Below are 21,012 nucleotides of genomic sequence, written 5' to 3'. Positions count from 1 at the left end.
CAAATGGAAATTCAGAGGAAGGGAAGCAACCTGATCCTGGAGAGCTTTCTGGAAATGCAGAAAATCTGAGGAGGAAGAAGTGTCTGCCTCTTCAAAGCCACACTTGTTAGAAATGAACTATTCAAAGTGAAATTCCACTGAGCAAAAGGAGCAGGAAGAGAACTGATGTGAGGGAAGAGAAAGGATTTATTTTCTTTTTTAAGGGACAGAGCTTGTGCTGGTCCTGCAGAGCCTCTTGTGGAGATCCTTTCTATGATCAAGGAAGTGAAAAAGTTGCAGGGATAGGTGGTTCTCCAAGAGCAAGGGATGGGAGGTCCTTATCAGTGTAATGTGCACACTATTGGCTCACAACAGGAACAAACTTCATTTATCCCTCTTGAAAATACACTTTTTATAGCTGGGTGACCAAATGGCAGCATCTGTCACTTATCCCAAGCTTTGGAATTTTGATGTATTGGAATACAGATGTAGTGGAAGATTATTTTCCCTTCCACATGCTTCCTGTCCTGATGCACGAGGGAGAAACCCCTTTTAAAACAGGGATTCTGTCCCAAAGGTATGAGGAGTTTTTCTTATTGTTTAGTTATAGGGGGAAAAAGGAAAAAAGCTCATTGATGATAGAAGCAGGAGCTTGAGTTAGCAGCGTTGCAAGCACAAAAGACAAATATGGTAGAGTTAGAAAGCTCTCTGTAAAATCATAATATGGGATATAAAGCTCAGACCTAAGAGCCAGCTGGTGGTGACTGGTGCTCAGACATTGGGGCTGGGTGGGTGGCTCTAAGGATTGAGTCTGGTGAACCCAAAGCCATGGAACTCGAAGTTCAGTGGAGCCAAAATTTCCTTACTGTTGTATGAGAAAATTGGCAGCCTGAGGATGGTTTCATTTCTATCCCGTGGGATGCTCCAGAACCAGGGGAAAACCTACTGACACTGTTCCTCCTGCATGGAAACAGCAGAGCAAGGGTGAAACCATAGTCCCACAGCAGATCTCCATCTGTTCATCTCCTGACCTGTGAGATACTGTGAGTCACAGTTCCCAGATCTTCAGAAACTCACCAGAAATTCCCCGTGGATGTGGGACATCACAGCTGCTGGAAGTGCTCTGGGCCAGTGGGTGCCACACTGGTTTCCAACACAGAACGTGAACACAGCGATGTTTGTTGTGTTTGTTGTGTTTGGTTTGTTGTGTTTGTTGTGTTGGTTGTGTTTGTTGTGTTTGTTGTGTTTGGTTTGTTGTGTTTGTTGTGTTTGTTGTGTTTGTTGTGTTTGTTGTGTTTGTTGTGTTTGTTGTGTTTGTTGTGTTTGGTTTGTTGTGTTTGTTGTGTTTGTTGTGTTTGTTGTGTTTGGTTTGTTTGGTTTGTTGTGTTTGTTGTGTTTGTTGTGTTTGTTGTGTTTGGTTTGTTGTGTTTGGTTTGTTGTGTTTGTTGTGTTTGTTGTGTTTGTTGTGTTTGTTGTGTTGTGTTTGTTGTGTTTGTTGTGTTTGTTGTGTTTGTTGTGTTTGTTGTGTTTGTTGTGTTTGGTTTGTTGTGTTTGTTGTGTTTGTTGTGTTTGGTTTGTTGTGTTTGTTGTGTTTGTTGTGTTTGTTGTGTTTGGTTTGTTTGGTTTGTTGTGTTTGTTGTGTTTGTTGTGTTTGTTGTGTTTGTTGTGTTTGGTTTGTTGTGTTTGTTGTGTTTGTTGTGTTTGTTGTGTTTGTTGTGTTTGGTTTGTTTGGTTTGTTGTGTTTGGTTTGTTGTGTTTGTTGTGTTTGTTGTGTTTGTTGTGTTTGTTGTGTTTGTTGTGTTTGGTTTGTTTGGTTTGTTTGGTTTGTTGTGTTTGTTGTGTTTGTTGTGTTTGCTGTGTTTGTTGTGTTTGGTTTGTGGTGTTTGTTGTGTTTGTTGTGTTTGTTGTGTTTGTTGTGTTTGGTTTGTGGTGTTTGTTGTGTTTGTTGTGTTTGTTGTGTTTGTTGTGTTTGTTGTGTTTGTTGTGTTTGTTGTGTTTGTTGTGTTTGTTGTGTTTGTTGTGTTTGTTGTGTTTGTTGTGTTTGTTGTGTTTGTTGTGTTTGCTGTATTTGTTGAAGGACAGACCAAATCAGACTTGCTGCTGGAGGAGCTGAGTTTTAACACTGAGTTTGTGACATTTTTATCTGGCACAGTGGTGTAATGACTTGATGGAGAGAACTTTACTCACTTATGTCCTACCTAGCTAAAACTGTTCATTTTCCTCCTCCCTGTGCTTGTTGGACCCCGTTGTTTGGTGCTGTCTTGCTGAACAATTCCTTCCTTTTGCTCTGAGCTGCATCTGCTTCAATGGTGACTGATCCAATTCATCTGTGTCTCCCAAAAACCTTGACTTTCCCCACAGTGAGAGGTAATGCATAATGCAAGATCTCTTTAGATGTGTTTATGTGCACTTCCAGCTCAACAAGGTAACTTCTCCATTGCAAAAATCCCACCAGTTCAGATTTGAACAGCTGGTTTTGTTCCTTGCCACCCCAAAAAAGCCCTTCATGTACCTTACACTTAGATGTCAGTGATTATTTCCTTTTGGAGTACTTTCAGAGGCCTCAAACAAGAAAATCGACTGTACTGCAGACATGTGCCTAGCAGGAGTTTTACTGAGACCACCAGCTCATTTCACATGGGCCATCAAATGGTTTTCCCAGCATGTGCTGACTTGGACTGGTTGTGAACCATTGACTTAGAGTGGAAATATTTCATATCCCTTGCTAATCCCCTGAGCCTCCTGGCCTCCCACCCCTGTGGCCATTATTTTTAAGGAGAATCAATTAAGTGCAGAAATTCAGCTTTGTGCTCTTTCACTTAGGTCTCCAGCATTCTGTGCTATGTCAGGGGACTTTTATGAAGTCTGGGGGATAAAAAAATGTCAGACCAGGAGATTGCAAAGGAGTGAAGCTTGCTTTTCTTTCTAAATGGTAACAAAACAAGTATACTTAACTATAAAAAGGTGTCAAATAACCTTGAGTGCTAACTACGAGTTTCTCAGCACAGTTTGAATCCTGGTGCTCCTCTTTGGACAAGCTGGGTTACTTGATTTCAAGGAGTTTGATGATTTTGGTTTTTCATTCTTTGCAGGGACAAGCAGATCTGATAAACAATGCACACATGCTTGGCTGGAGTCTCCCTAAATGCTATTTCTGCATTTTCTTCCCAATAAAGATTGTGAAGCTGGCACTTCTAGTCACCACAGTATTATTTCAGGGAGATGCATCCTTGAATATGAAAGTAGAGGAGGAGCTGCAAAAATGTGTAGAACAAAATTATGGGAACTTGACATACTGTCTGGAAAATATGTCTGGAAAGCTGTGGGTTTCCTTTTTACTCATAGGCCTCTAAGTGGATTTGCTTTATTGCAATGCCAATAAATAATTTAAGCCATTTATTAGACAGCTTGTGATCCTGTCCATTAGGCTAGTGTGTTTTTGTTAGGAGGGTAGAAATTTCCTTGGGTCTCTATTTTTTCCTGCTGGTTCTGTCATGGATAGCATGGAGAGATCTGCAGCTTTTTTTACTCTTAATTGCACGAGTGTCTCTTGCCTTACCAATGCTATTGTAACCTCTGCTGAGTAGAGCACTGATAAAAGTCTGTCAGAATCTGTAAAAAAAGAGATGAATAAGCCCATTGTTGTGTTACACAAGTTAGGAAAGTGACAGCTTGTTTCCAGCTCTGTGCAAGACCTCAGGAGTAATCCTCAAGGATTTGAAACTCTTTAATTGCAAAATGGATGTGGGGTCTTTACTTTCTAGAAAGTTTAGAAAACCTTTCCAGAGACAGGTTAGGAAACTCTTCCAGAATGCTTGCTCTGGAAATTCCTCATTGTGAAATAAGATACTTTTCAAAATTGTTATTGCTAGATGTAGACCTTCCCACATTTGTGTGTTTGACTGTATTTTTTGCCTTTTCTCCCCACTTGGTAACTTCTCTGGGATCAAGGGTTAACAGTATCACCCCTGGTGTCTACTTTTTTTGGTAGTTCTGTTTGGTGACAGATCAAAAACATTTCCCTGCCACCATCCTTCAGCAGTGGCTGGTGGCTCTACCAATTTCTAAATGTAGCAATAAAAACCTAAGCAAGATTTGTGGTCAGCTAATTAAAGTCAGTACAGCAGAAAGTGCTGAAAACATTCCAGGGCCAGGGGAAAGAAAGATCTCAGTACTTGCAGAGTTCCTTGGTGCTCCTTTCTCCTGGTAACTCTTAATGGCTGTAATTAGGGAATTGTTTGAACTCTGAAGGTTCCTGAAATCCAAAGGTCAGTCACAACTCAAAATAACCAGTTGCCAGTTCAACAATTAGTTCAGCAAGTTGTGAAAGGCCATTTCTCTGCTTTTCTGATGTAAAAGCTGTTTGGTGTTTGTTACTGTCTTACAGAATATTCCTTTGTCTGTTTTACCTTCCAGACAAGATACAACTACGTTTTCCCTTCCAGTACACTCCTGTTTGGAATACTTTCTCTAAGTTATGGTTTAGTTCTCTTCTTTGGCTTTTAGCTGAGCAGGGGAGTAGCAGAAGTGTGATCAGATCTCTTGGTGAATTCTGTGCATTTGGGTTTGAAGGGAGGGATATGAACACTGTTGTGATCCCACAGAGTCTGTTCCAAAGCTCAGTGAAGACAAAGACTTTGAATTTTTAAACAGCTCTGTCAAGATCAATGAGAAAAAAATTAAATCTACTTTCTCCTGTAAGAGCAAGAGCTTTTTTGACTTTATTTCTAAACTTTTCCCTGATTTTTGTGATTAAATGCACTAAGATACCCTTAAGGTGCCTACAATTTTATTTTTTTGTGGGGGAATTTGGATGGTTGCTCAAGTAATAGAAAGCCAGAGTATATCAGTATATCCAGACAACACACAACTAAAAGAGTGAGTGTTGTAGGAAGGAAAGGTTGTACATTTATATACATCAGCTTTGGTCTCCATGTTTCATTTCCATGGAAAAATCATCCTTTGCACTTTGGGTTTTTCTCACGTGCAGTCAGAGTGAGATCAAACTGTCAGAGGCAGTGGGAAAAGCTCCAGCCTGGCCTTAGGAAAGCATTTTGTGGATGTGTCAGTTGTCAGCAGCTCCCTTCCCTCTGACACTCTACCCCCTCTCTCCTGGACATCATTTTCCCAAGTGAGCGGTGGTGTCTGCTCTCAAAGCAAGTGCAAATCTCAGAAGTGCTGGAAGGGAGATGATCCTGTCTGCTGCCCTGATGAGCTGCTGGGATAAGTGGAAGGAGTTCCTCTGGAGTCACTGTGGCTTTGCTGATTTACATGCAAATAATTTGTTGACATATTTTTATAGACTTGTTTCCGCGTCGTGTCTGGAAATGAGAAGGATTAATGTGTGTCTCGTACTTCCTGCTGATAATTACTGACTTGACCTCTTCTGCCCCAGTTAAGCTGATCTTCTCCCTGCAAAACTAACTTATCATAACAACTTCTTTTCCCTCTTCACTCTTCTGAGTTTAAATGATCATTTACAATAAGGGCATTAACTTTCTGTTAGTCCTAACAAGTATTCCACCCTCTGTATTTTATCTTTCTTCCAGAAAAAATCCAGATTTGTGTTCTTACCCTGTTGCCTCTTCCCCTCCTGGTTTATGCCTGCTGAATCCCACTTTTCATCACATGGAACACTGGAAGTTGTGCCATGGAAGTTCTCAAAATCATCAGTGTTGTCCTTTTTCACGGCACATTCCACAACACCGTAACAAAAGGTGGGAATCTGTCAGCTGATGTTTCACTTCTCTCCATAGGGCCCATTGCTTGCTCTGATGCTCATCTTGCTGAACTTCTGGAGCCCAAATAAATATCTGGATTGGCTTTCCTGCTCCAGCAATTCCTCTGCAGTCAGTAATCTTTGCAGAGGGAGTTGTTATCACAGAGCAGGATTAATAATCAACAAGAGGTGTCTACCTGAAATCCAGGACAGCTCTTGGGAGAGAGGTGGCACAAAGGACATTTCTGGGATTTCACAGGGCAGGAAAATCTGGTGGCAGACACATTCCAGCCACTTCTCCTGTACTGAGGCACCAAGGTGAGGCACTTTATTGTCTTGGGAAAGGTGTTTTCCATGAGCATGAGAGGTTTATACTGCTCTGCTTGAAGCCTTGTGCATAATAAAGATAAAAATGCAGGGAGGAATCACTGATTGTAAACTCTGGAGATGTAAGTGTTGAGCACTCTCTGCTCCCTGTGACATGGAAGCACTGCTGGTGTTCCTGGGTTTGGGCAGAGTGTGAATAATAGTGGGAAATTGGGAACAAAGAGCATTTGAACTTCTGATCAGCAGTTCAGCTATGCACCAAAATGTAAACATTTGGCAAAACTGTCTGGCACACATGTTTCGTATTTCAAAAGATGAGTTAAAGATTTCTAAAAGCTTCAGGGCTTTGATGTTCTCCAGTTCCTTCAAAATGAATTCCTCTCAAATGAATCTGTGAGGAATAGATTCTCTCTTCTAAGAATTTATGAAATGTTTTGGAATTTTTACTTTTGTCTTTACTAATGGAAAGCGTGGGGATGCATGAAATGAAAAAATATAAATACAGAGACACTATGCAGGTTAAGGCTTACAAAAAGTTCCAGAATTGTTGGCTGAAGACAGCTTCCACACACCAAAAAGAAATTGAAATTTAGAGTGAGAATATTAACTCTCCAGGATCAGTGTCCTGGTTCAAGTAAAACCACATGTACAACAGTTTTGCAGAACGAGCTATGCATGCATTGAGTCCTACAGAGAAAGACCTACACAACCTTCCTGAGGAAAAACAATCACAGAAATATTTCATATTTTTGCCATTTTGGAGAAGAACTTTGACTAAAGCAGAACAACGTGTAACTAATGTCGAGGAATTAGGAAAGACTTTGTGTCCAGGAAAAGCATGGCATGTGAAAGTGCCAGCAGCACCAGGGATCCTCCCCTTTCCCACTCAAATTCTTACAGAATTTTCTTACAGCTCAGCCTGAGCTCCTTCCTCCACCTTTCCATTTGAAAATGGAAATTTCCATCCTCAGGATGACAGAACCCTGGGAAGGAAATTTTCAGTACAATCTCTTTGTGCTGATTCTTCCCTTCAATGTGCTTCCAAATGATGAGGGAAATTGGGATGTTGGATTTGGGATACTGATGTTTTCCCCAAATCCCCAAAGCTGAATAAATGCAGAGCAAAGTGGAAAATATTTTGCCACTTTTTTTTTTTTTTTTTTTTTTTTTTTGGTGTGGGTTGTGTCATGAAATTAAGGGTAAATTGATAATTTGTTAATATGTTCCAGAAACAGGCAGTAAAGATGCATAGCACCCTTATGTTTTACCACCAACCTGCAGATGGGTGTCAGACAAAAGCTCAGGGGGCTGCAGCCTGGATTTTGAGTTGGCTGAGGTTTAAAAGACTAGGCATGCTCAAAAGTTGAGCCAGAGGCACAGAGTGTGTGCCCTCATCTCTGATACCTGGCTCTGACATCCAAGAAAACACTGAATTTCATATAACACCATGAAAACAACTGTTAAATAAAGAAACTAGGAGTGTGAGTGTGTAGATTAGAAAGTTTCCTTAAATCACTGAATGAAAAAGTTGAAGTTTAAACTAGTTTAGAAAACAGAAGACAAGATGGAGGATTTAGGGTGTTGTCTCTTGTCCTTCTTCTTTCTTCATCTTCTTCTTCTTCCAGAGGTTTTTGGGTAGTAATGAGTGATTGGATAGAAAATGCCTCAGTGCAGCTCACAGGTGTTGGGTCATTGGGTCACTAAGAAAAATAATTAACTTGGCATTTGTTAATTGGGTAAATGGACATATAAAATACCTTGAAGAAGATCTTTGTTGGCCATTTTGCACCTTTCTATCTTAGTGCATGTAGCTCCTTGTGCCTTGTATATATTTTATATAGATAAAAGAAGAATTAACAATCAAACCCAAACAAGAGAAAACTGCCTCTCTCTCATCAATCTCAGTCCAAGGAGAAAAAGAACTCAACCACGAATATCTTATTGAGACACCCAATGTGCCTCTTCCTTTGGCAGAAACTTTGGCTCCTCTCCTGCCTACAGATCCTCTGCTACAGACTTTACCTGTTCTAGTGCTTTCCATCACTACTTGGACATAAATAACTGGCAAAAAAATGACTCAGCTGCCTCTGCAGCTTGGAAATGATGCTAGTTCTGAGAGCAGGGATTGAGTGAGGATTTCCTTGGAGAGGAGCCACAAAGGAGTGCGTGTTCAGAGAGTACTGCCCAGGACAGACTAAATATCCTCTCCCTTTTCTCTTGAAAATGTCAGAGATCATTTAAACCTCACAAGAACCCCAAATCTGCAAGAATTCTGTTTGGCACCACGTGGTGAGAACTGTAGCTCAGGATCAAAATGGATTTTAAAGTTTTTTTTACTGGTGCTGAAGGCTATGAAGAATCTGCCCAGAGTAAAGGAGACAGGGACCAGGATAGCCACATATTTTTAACAGGTGTTAAAAATGCTGTTTGGTATTTTTTCCTAATAGGCATGGATTTCTTATTCTGCCACAGGCTTGGCTTTATAGCTAGGGGAAATGTAAAAGAAAAGTACAGAGCTGCTCTTGTACAGGTCATTATGTCCAAAAAAAACCCACCTCCTCTAATTTAGATTGTTCTTTTGCTTGGGCATTAAGCAATTAATAATAAAAATAAAAATACAAATAAAAATAAAAATAAGAATAAGAATAAAAATAAAAATAAAAATAAAAATAAAAATAAAAATACAAATAAAAATAAAAATAAAAATAAAAATAAAAATAAAAATAAGAATAAAAATAAAAATAAAAATAAAAATAAAAATAAAAATAAAAATAAAAATAAAAATAAAAATAAAAATAAAAATAAAAATAAAATGATAATAATGATAATAATGATAATAATGATAATAATGATACTACTACTATTATTATTATTATTATTAATAATAATAATAATAATAATAGTAATATAAAAATAATAACTCACTATTTGTGATCAGAAAACTTAATATTTAGTCAGCCTCAACTCATCAGCTCAGCACCAGCATCCTCTGAGTGCAGCCCAGGCTCGTTCTGCAGGCCTGGCTGCAGAAGCAGATTCCAGAAAATTAGTTTAGCATGTCAGGCCAGCACAGAGCTCCAGGCTTTGTGAGGAGGAATGAATGGAGGCACAGTTCTTGTGCAGCCCACATGGATTGGAGGCTGCCCTCTGATTTACACACATGCTGAGCTCGGGGGAGTGCACAGGTGTGTGTGGAGGCAGAAAAAGGCACATTTGTGTTTGTTTGTTTTTTGTTTTTTTTTTAAAAATAAGCAGTGCAGACCTGTCCCAGTCTGGCACATGTTTTGTGTCCATCCAGTAGCTAACTTCATACCTGAGGCTAGATTACAGAATCTGCTGTTAGCTCAAAGTGACTTTGTACTGCTGCCAAACAAGGAACAGGCTCCTTGCTTATTCTCCAAATCAAAAAATACATTGTAAAAAGCAACAGAACACAGAATTAGGGTTGCATGGTTTAAACATTAAACAGCCAGCAGAACCAAAGGGAAAGATTTCTTTGTCTGCATTAGCCAGGTTATTTCTATTACTATTTTTCCAGCTAGACACACAGCTTATGGCCAGTGCTTGCTCTTGATGAAAGCAGTGATATTTTTGTAGTGTGGGAGGCAAATGGAGCCTCTAAATGGGCTGGTATGAAGAAATGACAATTGGATATAAACCTCCCCAAGTGCATCTGGGCTAATTTTCAGCTTGGACTGACCCAAAAGCATTTCACAGAATGAGGGATGCCTTGAGATGGTGTTTGAGATGGCTGGACACAGAGGCCATGGCCTGGCTCCCTCAGGTAGATAATTGGTTAATTGGTCTGGTTAATTGAGCCCAAAGGATGAGTGCAAGCTACAGAAACCTTTTCCCCCCTGTTCAAACAGACATAAATTGGAGATATTGAACCACAGTCAGTGTGGCTCTCTGGTTATGACATCTTCCTCCCACCCTGCTCTTTTACAGCAGAGCCTGGCAAGGAGGCTGAGTCTATCAAAACTCCAAAAATTGAGTGATCTGCTTGATCACCCAAGAAAGACCAAACCTGCAGGGTTTTTAGTGAATTGAATTGCTTTTACATGTGTTAACACAGCTTGTGACACTGACAGTTCTGAAGTATTTCAGGGTTTTATCAGCCAACCTTGCCCATGAGCTATTTGACATGCTTCTGGGCTGTAAATTGGTTTAAGAAGCTTGAGCCACAGATTGTCAGTATCTCTCCCCAGCCACTGTAAATGCCTGTTGAAGTATGCAATCTATAGATTTGCAGCCCTGTACTTGCAGCTGAAACTGTTGTGAAAGCTGGTCAAGAAAAGCTGGGGCACATGGCTGCGTTTGGCAAAGCCAAAGGTTCCACTTCACTGTTATTTTTGCAGATCTTATTCCAGGTTCAGGCTCCATGGGTTTGACAAGCTCATAGTTTAAGATTCCTGACTAATGGTCCAAGAAATAAAGCTTGTGGGTTATTTTTTTTTCTCAGTGTTCTGTTCCACACTGCCTAATTTTCATTTGGAGCAGGTATTTTTCCTCTTGGGAGGGCAGAGAAGTCCCTGGAAAAGCGATGGCTGCTGAAGCTTTTGTGGTTGCTGATGGATCTAGGGGCTGATCCTGCAGGACTGCAGTGTTGTGGGGAATGCAAATCCCTCCAGGATTTGCAGGCAGCATTAGCAAGACACAGAGGCTGTCTTCCTATCAAATCTGAAGTTTCTGTGCTCCAAAGCCTGGAAGCTCTCTGTGAAACAGCTATAAGAACATTATTTTTATGTTGTCCAATATTTAACTTCTTTAAACACCCAGAAAAAAAACCCCAAAAACCCTTAACCAGCAAACCCCCCCCCAAACTGTCATCAGGTAACGTGACACAAATGCAGAGCATGGAAACTTCTATTCAAACACTTAGCAATGAGCAAAGTTATGAGCTACTGCAAAGGGGGTGTCCTGTAATGGAAAATGTTATGCAAGATGAGCTAGAGGAGAAGCTGCCACTGGTATGTGAAAGTGCAAAGCCATGGCTGGTTTCTCTCCTGCCTTCCCACCTAATTTGTATAAGCAGCATCTGCCACCAAGGTTATTTTTGCATTAAATTTCATACTTGAAGTAGAATTTATAAGCTAGTTTATGGTTGTGTGTTAGAGATTTTTTAAAAAAAAATTATAAATGCACATGCCTTCAAGTAGGATCTTTCAAATTTAATGGTGGGGGAATAATTCACACTCAGATTCTGAAAATTAATATTTGGTTTTTTTTTTCTCTGAACCAGTGCGTAAAATGTCAGCTTAGATTCCCTGACTTTGCCAAATCAGGAATTACTCTCAAAGGATGGTCTCACCTTTTTTTTTTTTTACCTCCAGGAAGATGAAAGAGTGAGGGAGACTTTGTAGCCATTTTTTCTGGCCTAGCAGTTTCAGCCTCTTCAGCTCTTGACTGTGAATCCTGACAAACTGAACAGCCCAGGGCTTAGGGATGCCCTGATCCTTTCTGCCTCTCCTTTCACCACTGGAACATCTGCCTCTGGAGAAAGCAGTGCAGGAGCAGCTGTTGAGGGAAAAGAGGTCCTGGAGTAGAGTGGAGGGGCTGTTTTATCTGCCAGAGAACCTGATCAGACTCTCAGATGTTCTTTTTATATTCCTTTTTCTTTTCTATTTTGTTTTCCTTTTTATTTTCTTTTTTTTTTTCCTTTTTCTTTTTTGTTTTCCTTTTTATTTTCTTTTTTCCTTTTTATTTTCTTTTTTATTTTCCTTTTCTTCTTTATTATTTTCCTTTTCCTTTTCCTTTTCCTTTTATTTTCTTTTTCTTTTCTTTTTCTTTTCTATTTTCTTTTCCTTTTTATTTTCTTATTTTTTTTCCTTTTACTTTTTTCTTTTCCTTTTTATTTTCTTTTTTATTTTTCTTTTCTTTTTTTTTTCCTTTTTTCTTTTCCTTTTCCTTTTCTTTTTTCTCTTCCCTTTTCTTCTTTCTTTTCCTTTTTCTTTTCTTTTTCTTTTCCTTTTTTCCTTTTTTATTTTCCTCTCCTCTCCCTCTCTCTCTCTCCCCCCCTCTCTTTCTCTCTCTCTTCCTCTTCTCTCTCTCTCCCTTTCCTTCCCCTCTCCACCACAGAAGATGACATAATTTCTCTACAAAATGCCACACTGGCCATTTTTCCAGCCCAGCTCCTTCTGGGAATTTTTAGACCTAGCTTGAAGACTCATAAAGGTCCCATTACTCTTCTAATTAGGAAATAAAGAAGGCTCGTTATTTTGAGAGGGGCAAAGGACTTAAACCTTTTAAGCAATTATTTCCACGGTGAAATACTACCCAGAATTGTGAAATCAAAATGGAAGCCAAAGAGATTAAGACCCAACAACTGGTTTGACATGAGAAAGAAGCAGGGGAAACCCCCCAGGATTTGATTTGCAGCAATCCTTCTTGCCAGAATGCAAAAACTCCCAAACATCTGGCAGAGTTGGGTTAGCAGGAGCGAAAGGAAAGAATTCAGGCACACACAAAGGGTTACAACAACAAGCAGAAGATTATTTGTAGAAACTGGATGTGCAAAATCCCCTGTGCCTACAAGCTGGGAAGGAGAGGAGTAAGAAAACAATGACCCAATTTTGCCACGATCTTCACATTTGAGGAGTTGAGGAGAACAGATCTTGCTTAACATCCAAACTTTCCCAGTTGATTTCTACCACTGCACCAGGTAAGTCTGGCTTTCTCTTGCTGCATCTGAGCCCAGTGACTTGTGCAGAACCACAGTGACCCTTCCTTGTTTGAAGGGCGCAGGAGAATTTAGGAAGGGGTACAAAATTTGCAGGATGTCTCCAAGCCCAGCTGTCAGCTTGCTTCTTGATTTTATTGGTTTTTTTTACACAATTTCCAGTTAAAAAAGGAGCAGATTCAAAATTAGCACAACAAACTGGTATATCACTGACAATCTGTTTCAAGAACAAGTCTTCCCAGTTTCCTGTCTAATAAATATGAGTTTGGGGGTGAAAATGGTTTTTCTCTCCAGCCACTTCACAGTGGAAGCTGCACAAAACCCTTGTGTATCTCCCTAAGAGAACATGGTGTAGCTTTCCACAAGAGCTAAATGAGGTTTCAGTCCTGCTGTCTTGATTGAAGGCCATCTGAAAAGCCCTATAAATCACAGCTACTCATCAAGGTGAGTTTTAAAATACATCACCTTCAGGACCTGGATTTGCTGTTGGTTTAATAGGAGGAGGATACTGTAAGCAGAGAATTTGAATTAGTGCTCTCAGCAGTGCTTATGTTTGTGTGAATATTTCATAACATTTTATAAGGAGGGAGTTCTATCTGAAAATATTCTCAGAGGACTCCAAGCACAGAGGCAGGGGAAGATAAAAATCTAGCTTTCCATTTTCTTTGGAATATTTGACATGTTCAGAGAAGTGTCTTAAAACAACAAGGAGAGTTCAGTTCCTCAGAGTTTTAAAATCCTTCATCACTCACTACTGTCCCACTTGATTTACGCTGCCTAAGGTGGGCCAGCCACACTCGAGCACTACAATAGCCAAATACATAATAAAAAGCTAAAAAAGTCGTAAAAGTTTTACACAGGGGATGTGACCAGCATAAACAGCTCACAACATGTGTCTAATGCACAGCATAGGTGTCTGTGGAGCAAGAAAACAGTCATTGTTTAAAAAAAAGAGAAAGAAATCTTGTGTTACTCTAGACAGTCTAAATGCAAAATAACTCTGACCCTGGTGCCTCCCTCTGGTTATGTGCTGGGATCTAGGAGAACAAAAGCATTTTGCACCAAAATGTTGGAATGTTTTCATTTTGGCAAAAAATAAAACGCTGTTTGGAGGAGACAAGCAGCACTGCTAAGGTACAGGGGTGTGGGAGAGACCCATCCAAATCTTTGCTCCCTTCCTTCAGGTCCCAGTTTTCCTTCCCAAATTTCTCCTGACTAATTAGGGCAGGGACTGGTGTAGGCTCTGGGTCAGGGTTAGTGGTTTATTTCTGCTGCAGCACAGAGGAAACCCAACGACATTAAATGGAAATAAAAACGTAAGCTTCAATGAATGAAGTGATAATTCACCCGAGAATTTCCCCTTTGTGCTCATTCCCACTGAAATTTATTGTACAATCAGGTCTTCACCCCTTGCTTTCAACACCCCCTGTGGAAGATGAACTCAGTGTTTGTGTGTCTGGGCAGCACAAAAGCTTTTCTAGGGGAGTGACCCCCACTCTCCAGAGTTATCTCTTTGCTCATCTGAGCAAAGCCTGCTGGCTTGTGGGATCTGCTGCTGTTCTCTAGGAAATATTGGCTGGGTGGGCTTGGTTTTGGAGCAAAATCTTTGGTGAGGTGTGAGGTCTGGAGTGCCTGACACCTCATTAAGGACCTCAGTGATCCCAGGCATGGTGCTTTCTGTGTCTGTCTGTACACAAAATATCCTCAGCCTGGGCTGAGATTTGGCCTGCAGAGGTCTCTGTGGAGAAGGAGATAAAGTGGTTGAGTGCTGATGACAGCAGGAATAAAGTTCTGCGGTTTTTTCTACACTTTATCGAGTAAAGCTTGGCTATAAAAAAAAAAGAAGGGCTTGGAAATTGCCTGACTTGAGTGATTTATTCTCGTTGTGTATGAGGCCTTAAGGCTATGTCTGTAAACACTGCCTTGTACCCATCAGAGATGCTGCCAACACCACCCTTTACAGCTAATTAGTTCTCAGTAATTGACCTACAGTCCTACACATCCCGCTGCCACCTTGAGCTTCAGTAGCCCACGGACCTTTAAACTACTCATTTCTGGGTGATATTCCAATTTCTTGGGTCATGTGTGACCTTTCAGGAAGTTTCTGGGGTTCAGGGTGTGTCTCCAGTGCCTTTTGGGGGAGCTGTGGCTGTGACATGGAGTTTTTGTACACACTCACCTCTTTTCTTTGTGCTATCTCCAGATTTGTTCTCTGGGCTGCTGTTTTGTCCTGTTGGGCCTGTGTGATGAAATCAAAGACCATGGCAATTTTGCAAAGGCACTCTCAAACCTCATGGGCACAGCTCGTGACAGATGCACAACTACAGGAAAAAGCAAACACTGCTTTGCAAGCCTGGGCTCATTTTCCTCCTGCCACTTGACAGGCTCGAGTGCATCCACCTCCTTTCTCTTCCTTCGTTATCCTGGTTTCTGGTGGTGGTTTCTCTGTTAACAGCTCTAAGGCCTTTTCCCCTCATCTCTTCTGAGGGTTGATCATGTTCAGCCTGCTCCTCCTCCCTGGAGTTTTGCCAATGTTGAGTCGAGGGCTGCAGACCAGCAGATTCTTTGGGCTTTTTTTAAAAAAAAATTTAAAATTTTTTTTAGATTTTTTGAGCTTTTGACAACTGCTGTTGCTCTCTAAAGTCTTCAATACCTGGACCATCTTCACCTTTCCACAAAATCCTGGGGAGTGCAGGAATTCCTGTGCCCTGGAGGAATTCCTGCTCACATGGTGGAAGCAGTGTGATGGACAGGAGGACATTTAATATCAACAGCCCAGGAGATTTCTCCTGCAGACTTAGTAGGTGTTAAGGTTTTGTAAATGTCTTTTCCTACCCATGAGCTCCTGATTGTATTGTATATATATAAATTTAATACCTTTCATTGCCAGTTAAGCTATAAAAGATTAGGAGTTGTCCTTCCTTGTTGGTGGGAACCCTGAAGATCCTGTTTGGATCTGAGCTTGTGATCTGAGTGTGGTGGGAATAAATATCCAACTTTAAACAGGTGTGATCCATGGGAGCACATAAAATATAGCTAAAATGAGCAGTCCTAAAATAACAGAAACTTCAGCACTGCAGGAGAGTAAAACAAATTATACAGGAGAATTTTAAAGTGGCTTGATGGCTGAACTACCTAATACTTGGATTAGTGGAGCAAACCATTTACTTTTTGTATTTGTGCATTCCTTAAACTGATATTTATATCTCAGAGAAAAACAGGCAAAGTCTGGAGAGAGATCTTGTAAGGCTGGGTTTGTTTTGGGGGTGGGTTTTGAGAATTTCCATAGCATTAACGTCAGTTTGCTTAGGGGAAATGGAAGGAAAGCATGATTTTTATTAAAAGAATTAAAAAATATCTGACCTTTTCAAAATGGAAATGCTTCTGGGTGAGTCAAGGCCTCTGTGGTGGCATTGCCTTGCAGCTGAGGGAAGCACAGCCATCTGATTGTTGTTGTTTTGTTTGTCAAACCCATCTCTCATGTGATACTTGCTGAAAGCTGCCAAATCCTCTCAAATCTTGGGTGGCCTGGGCCTGAAACAAGAAGTGGTCCAATTTCCCATACTTCTGCAGTATGTAACCACCAATGTATTTTTATTCCTGATTAAATTTGGATGGTGTTTATAGAAAATACCCTTCCCCTTGGAGAAAATGAATCAAAATGCCTTTTACTAATCCCTTTGAGCATATGAAATTAAAGTTCATAAGACAGAATTTGTACTGTAGGAATTTCCTAATCAATCATAACTAATCTAGAAGATAAGATGAAAATGCAATAGGGAAATTGATCACTGTGTCAAAAAGCTTAAGCTAAATATTTTTCTGGATATTTCTCTGTGCTTCTTCTCACATCCTTAATGGCTGGCAAGAGATCATAATAGAAAACAATGAATGAATAATATAATTCCAGGAGCTGAAATTTATTCTGTTGGAGTCTTCATTTACAGATTTGCTGAATATCACTGGACTGCATTTCAGAAGAGTTATTTTTTGGTGGTTTTTTTTTGTTAAATGTTATTGAAGGGGTGGCTTCTGAGATCAGTTGCTGCACATTATTGGAGCATTCATTTCTATTTCTGCTACTTTATTATAAGGTTCAGTGGAGAAATAGAAAGGAAGTCACTTGACATTGGCAAGAGGAGGTGTACATGAAACTTGACTGGATTTTATTTTTTTTTTCCCCATTCCAGCTAAAAATGAACTCGAGGAGAGTTCAGAATGCTGGAATTTCCCACCAGACAGACATTTGGGACTCTGACCACCCCAGCGAACGGCTTGAATAGAATTCTGCCTGTCCACAGCATTGTGCAAACTCTGTTTGGCTCTCAGGGTGCCTCTGGCACAGGTGGGGACGGAGCTGTGGGAGGAAGAAGAGGATTTTCCTGCATGGCTTGGATTTCCCAACAGCTCCGCGTGGCTTCGGGCGGACGCCGAGCGCCGGTGGGATTCCTCTGCTGAGCACAGAGCAAACTGAGGAGTAATCCCTGCTTATGTGGGCTGAGGGGAACCAGCAAATCCTCTGACTGCGGGTTTTATGAGCTCCTGACACGCACTGGAGGCGGGATGACAATGGTTTGAAATATGGAGCTATGCATTCCCGCTATCCCACTCAGCAGCTCGGGGGTTTTATGGTGTGGCTCAGAGCCCGTCAGAAACGGGGCTGGTGTCTCCCTGAAGGATGGAGAAATTTATCCATGAGCTAATCAGAAGTGGGAAGTGTTGTCAGTCGGGCCAGGCAGGGATTTAAGCGAGCTGTTTCTCTGATATTTGATTTGCGTGCATCTGCGTATGAAAACTCGTAGTGATTTTGAGGAAGCATTCAATCGTGTTTGACTGCTCAGAAGCCAAATTAAATAAGCTGAGTGGCATTTTTTTACATCAAATATGGAACAGTTAAGGCTTGTTTTGAACACTCAAAGTTGGCAACTAAATGCAGGAGTGTGTTTCTGACCCAATATAAGCTGAAAGACTCTTTAAATGCTAAGGACACTTCTTAGAAAACCTATCAAATACGACTTTTTTTCTTCTTTGCTTTGCTATGTGGTGTCACAGCGTGCTAAACTCTACAAATAGTCAAATTCATGATATTTCTTCTAATGAATCCAAACAATAGCTATTAGCTAGGAATTCAACATGCATTCTGACACTCAGAAGCAGCTCTGACTCAAGGCATGTGTATGTTTATCCTGATGGTTATAATATCACATGTGGTAGATGCTGGCAAGGACATCCCTTCCCTTTACACCAAAACATTTAGCAGTGGTGAAAAGACTTTTGTCAAGGCAGGCAGAATTCTTTCCATATTTGTGCTTTTAAAAAAAAAAAGGTTCACTGATTATATTTTATTTATGAAAGTTGTCTCTGTGGCTGAAAAGAATAAAGATGTTAACCATGAGCCACTGGTGACTGGTTTATATCACCAGTATCTAAACTTGCAGCACTGGGAATTGCTCCTGATGACTTGTGAGACTGAGTGCTGGAAGGGAGATGAGTGTGCTAGTGGGGGCACCTTAATAAGGGGTAGCATGTGGTAATCTAGAGAGTTTCACGGGAGGAGAAGTTATTTTCTTTATAGGAAAATGTCATGAATCCTCAACCAAATGTTCTTAAAGATGTCTTTTCGATGTTTCGTGGGGGGAAAAAATGCAACCCTTCAGCAACTGCTTCTTTTATTTGAGCTTTGTATGCCGAGACTCTTATCAAGCCAACTCTGAGATCTGTTTTGTGAGGGATGCTCTGAACAGGTGTCACAGACACACGTTCATTTTTTGTGGTAACTCACAAATCAGGACCACCATGCCAGTGAACACCCATGGAAAGCTGTGACCTTGTCTAGGTTCCCCCTGGTACTGCTAAAGCAGACAAGCAGTGATTCCTCACAGGGATTATCCAAAGTATCTGGGAGCATTTCTTGTATCCATTGGCACCAATGCAAAAAGATGCAGGAGCACTGCAGCATTTCCTGCTGATAAATGAGTAAGTGGCATCTGAGGAGATTCCCTGTCTTACAAAGAATAATTCCAGACAGCCAGCTGGGAGCACTAGGATTGTATTCCCATTCCTCTAGAAACAGAACTGGAGCAAGGCTGCTAAAATCACTTAAAAAAAAGCATTTCAAATATAAATTCAAAGGACTGACTGCAAATGGGATGGAATCATTTCCCCAGCATTGTACATTGTTAATTTGTTAATTGATGTGAGTGTGCTTCATACAGCTGGCACTTGGTGCTGAATTGCTGTGAAATATTCTCGGAGGGACGAGAGAAAGTTTGATTTTGTGATATTCATCTGTCTCGAAGAACAGGAAAAAGATAGGATATTTGCACTCTGTCTGCAAATACCAGTACACTGAAGGTTATACTAAACTCCAGGGGTTAAGAGCTTGGCACAGAATGGGAACATGTGTCATTTTGGTAAGGGAAGGGACAAACAGAGATTGGAGCCATTCAGAAGATCAGATATTTCATGGGTATTTGATGAGCACTGATCACGGGAGAGCTGGAAGGTCATAAAGTATTTATTCAAGTGTGATCCCTACGTAGAGAATTTAATTCTAATACTTTCATTTTTACTGTCTGACCAAAGGGCAGGCCAAAGTAGGTTTGATGTAAAGTGCAAACCCCAAATGTGCCATAAACTATGGGTACACCTCTTGCACAGCAAAGCACAGGGATTAAATCTCTTGGAAGTGAAGTAATTCAGAAGTGCAGAGGAGCTGCAGACTGGAACTGTGAGAAACAGATGAGCTGTTACTCCTGTTTTCTGTATCCTTCTGTTACCTCATCATGTGTCATGCCAGGGATGTAGCTTATACAGAGAAACAGCAAAACTGTCTGCAGTTCACACCCCCAGCTGCCCCCTGAGAAATTCTGTCATGCTACTTCATCAATAGTAACCACTGAGATGGTCTGGGGGTATGGGCAGATTGCAGCACAGAGTGAAATGTAATGTAAAAATTTACAGCATGGAGGCTTGGTCTTATGCAGTAAAAAGTTCTTATTACTCTGAACTAAATTATACATGCTGCAGGTTCAGTATTTTAATTTTACTAAACTATGCACATTTCAAAAGGGAAAAAAAAAAAAAAAAGGAACCCGTGAGAATAAAGGGATTTGTTCATTTGATTCTTTGAAATTATTCAAGTGAGAAAGTGTTGTTTGTTTCCTTGCTTCCCCCTACCCTTGCTTCTCTCCTACAGTGCTTTGAGCTGCACTGGTGTCATCTGCGGCTCCAGATTTGCAGCCACAGGTCTGGAGACTGCAAAATTAACCTCATCATGTTTGCCTTATTCTTATGGCCTTCCCTGATTTTCTCCTCCTGGCTCCTGTCAGGAGGACACTCGCTCAGACGGCACTTGGAGATGACAAAATGGGCAAATCTTACACGACCTTCTCGATGCCACACATACTTTTATGGAGCGGACAAATCTCTCTGCAGCTGGTAATTGTTCAGATTGGAGAGCCCTAGGTTACTCAGCCATTGCCTGAAAATGAACATTTAGTCGTTCTTGTCACCAGCCATAAAAGCTTTCCAGGTTCTTCCATGTGCTCCATGTCAATGTCTATTGCATTTTTAGGCCCATCCCATTCCTGAATGCCAAGTGGTGCTGGTGTGTTCTCTAATTCCTCTTCTAACAACTCTTAGCACTAGATTTGTTTTTCCTTCCATCATTGCTTCAGCATTCATGGAGCTAGCTGTCATAATCCCAAAATATTTCTAGCAAACTACAACAATTCTCTCCTTGGATGTGAAATTAGGTGTCTTTGTCACCATTCAGTGCTTTGTGTTTATGCCCATGCAATTACCAGACACTTTATTGCCAGTCATGCTGTTTTATAAGATCTTCATGCAATGTTTCATCCTCTGCCCTGTCTTCACATTTCCAGCTAATTCAGTATCATCACCAAATTATCTTTCTTCACTGTTCCTCTCCTTCTCCAGGTAATTTATTAAAAGTATAAAACTCTTCCGGTGCAGGGCTCTGCAGAACTCAGATGACCTCTCTCTGCTGAAAGAACTGCTTGTTTCTCCCTGCACTTTGTTTGTCACTCCCCCATGAATGGCAAGGACTGTGCTTTGTTTCTACCTGAAAAGCATTATGATTCTTCAGACTGATCAGTGAAACAATCAGTGAAAAAACAATGGATCCTGTCCAAGGAGTAGGAATCAAAAAAACATGCAATTTTATTTCCATGAAAAAAAAAAAACCAAGCAAGAAATGCAGAGCAGAACATGGTACCAGTTTTCAGCTTGCCTAAATGTGTTGGGAAAGAAATGCCCCCAGGATACAGGGAAGAGACTTGCCTAG

Source organism: Poecile atricapillus, chromosome 18 (genome assembly GCF_030490865.1).
Source record: "Poecile atricapillus isolate bPoeAtr1 chromosome 18, bPoeAtr1.hap1, whole genome shotgun sequence".
In the NCBI taxonomy this organism is placed as follows: Eukaryota; Metazoa; Chordata; class Aves; order Passeriformes; family Paridae; genus Poecile; species Poecile atricapillus.
The sequence above is the reverse complement of the archived record's forward strand: the minus strand, read 5'-3'. Positions refer to the sequence as shown.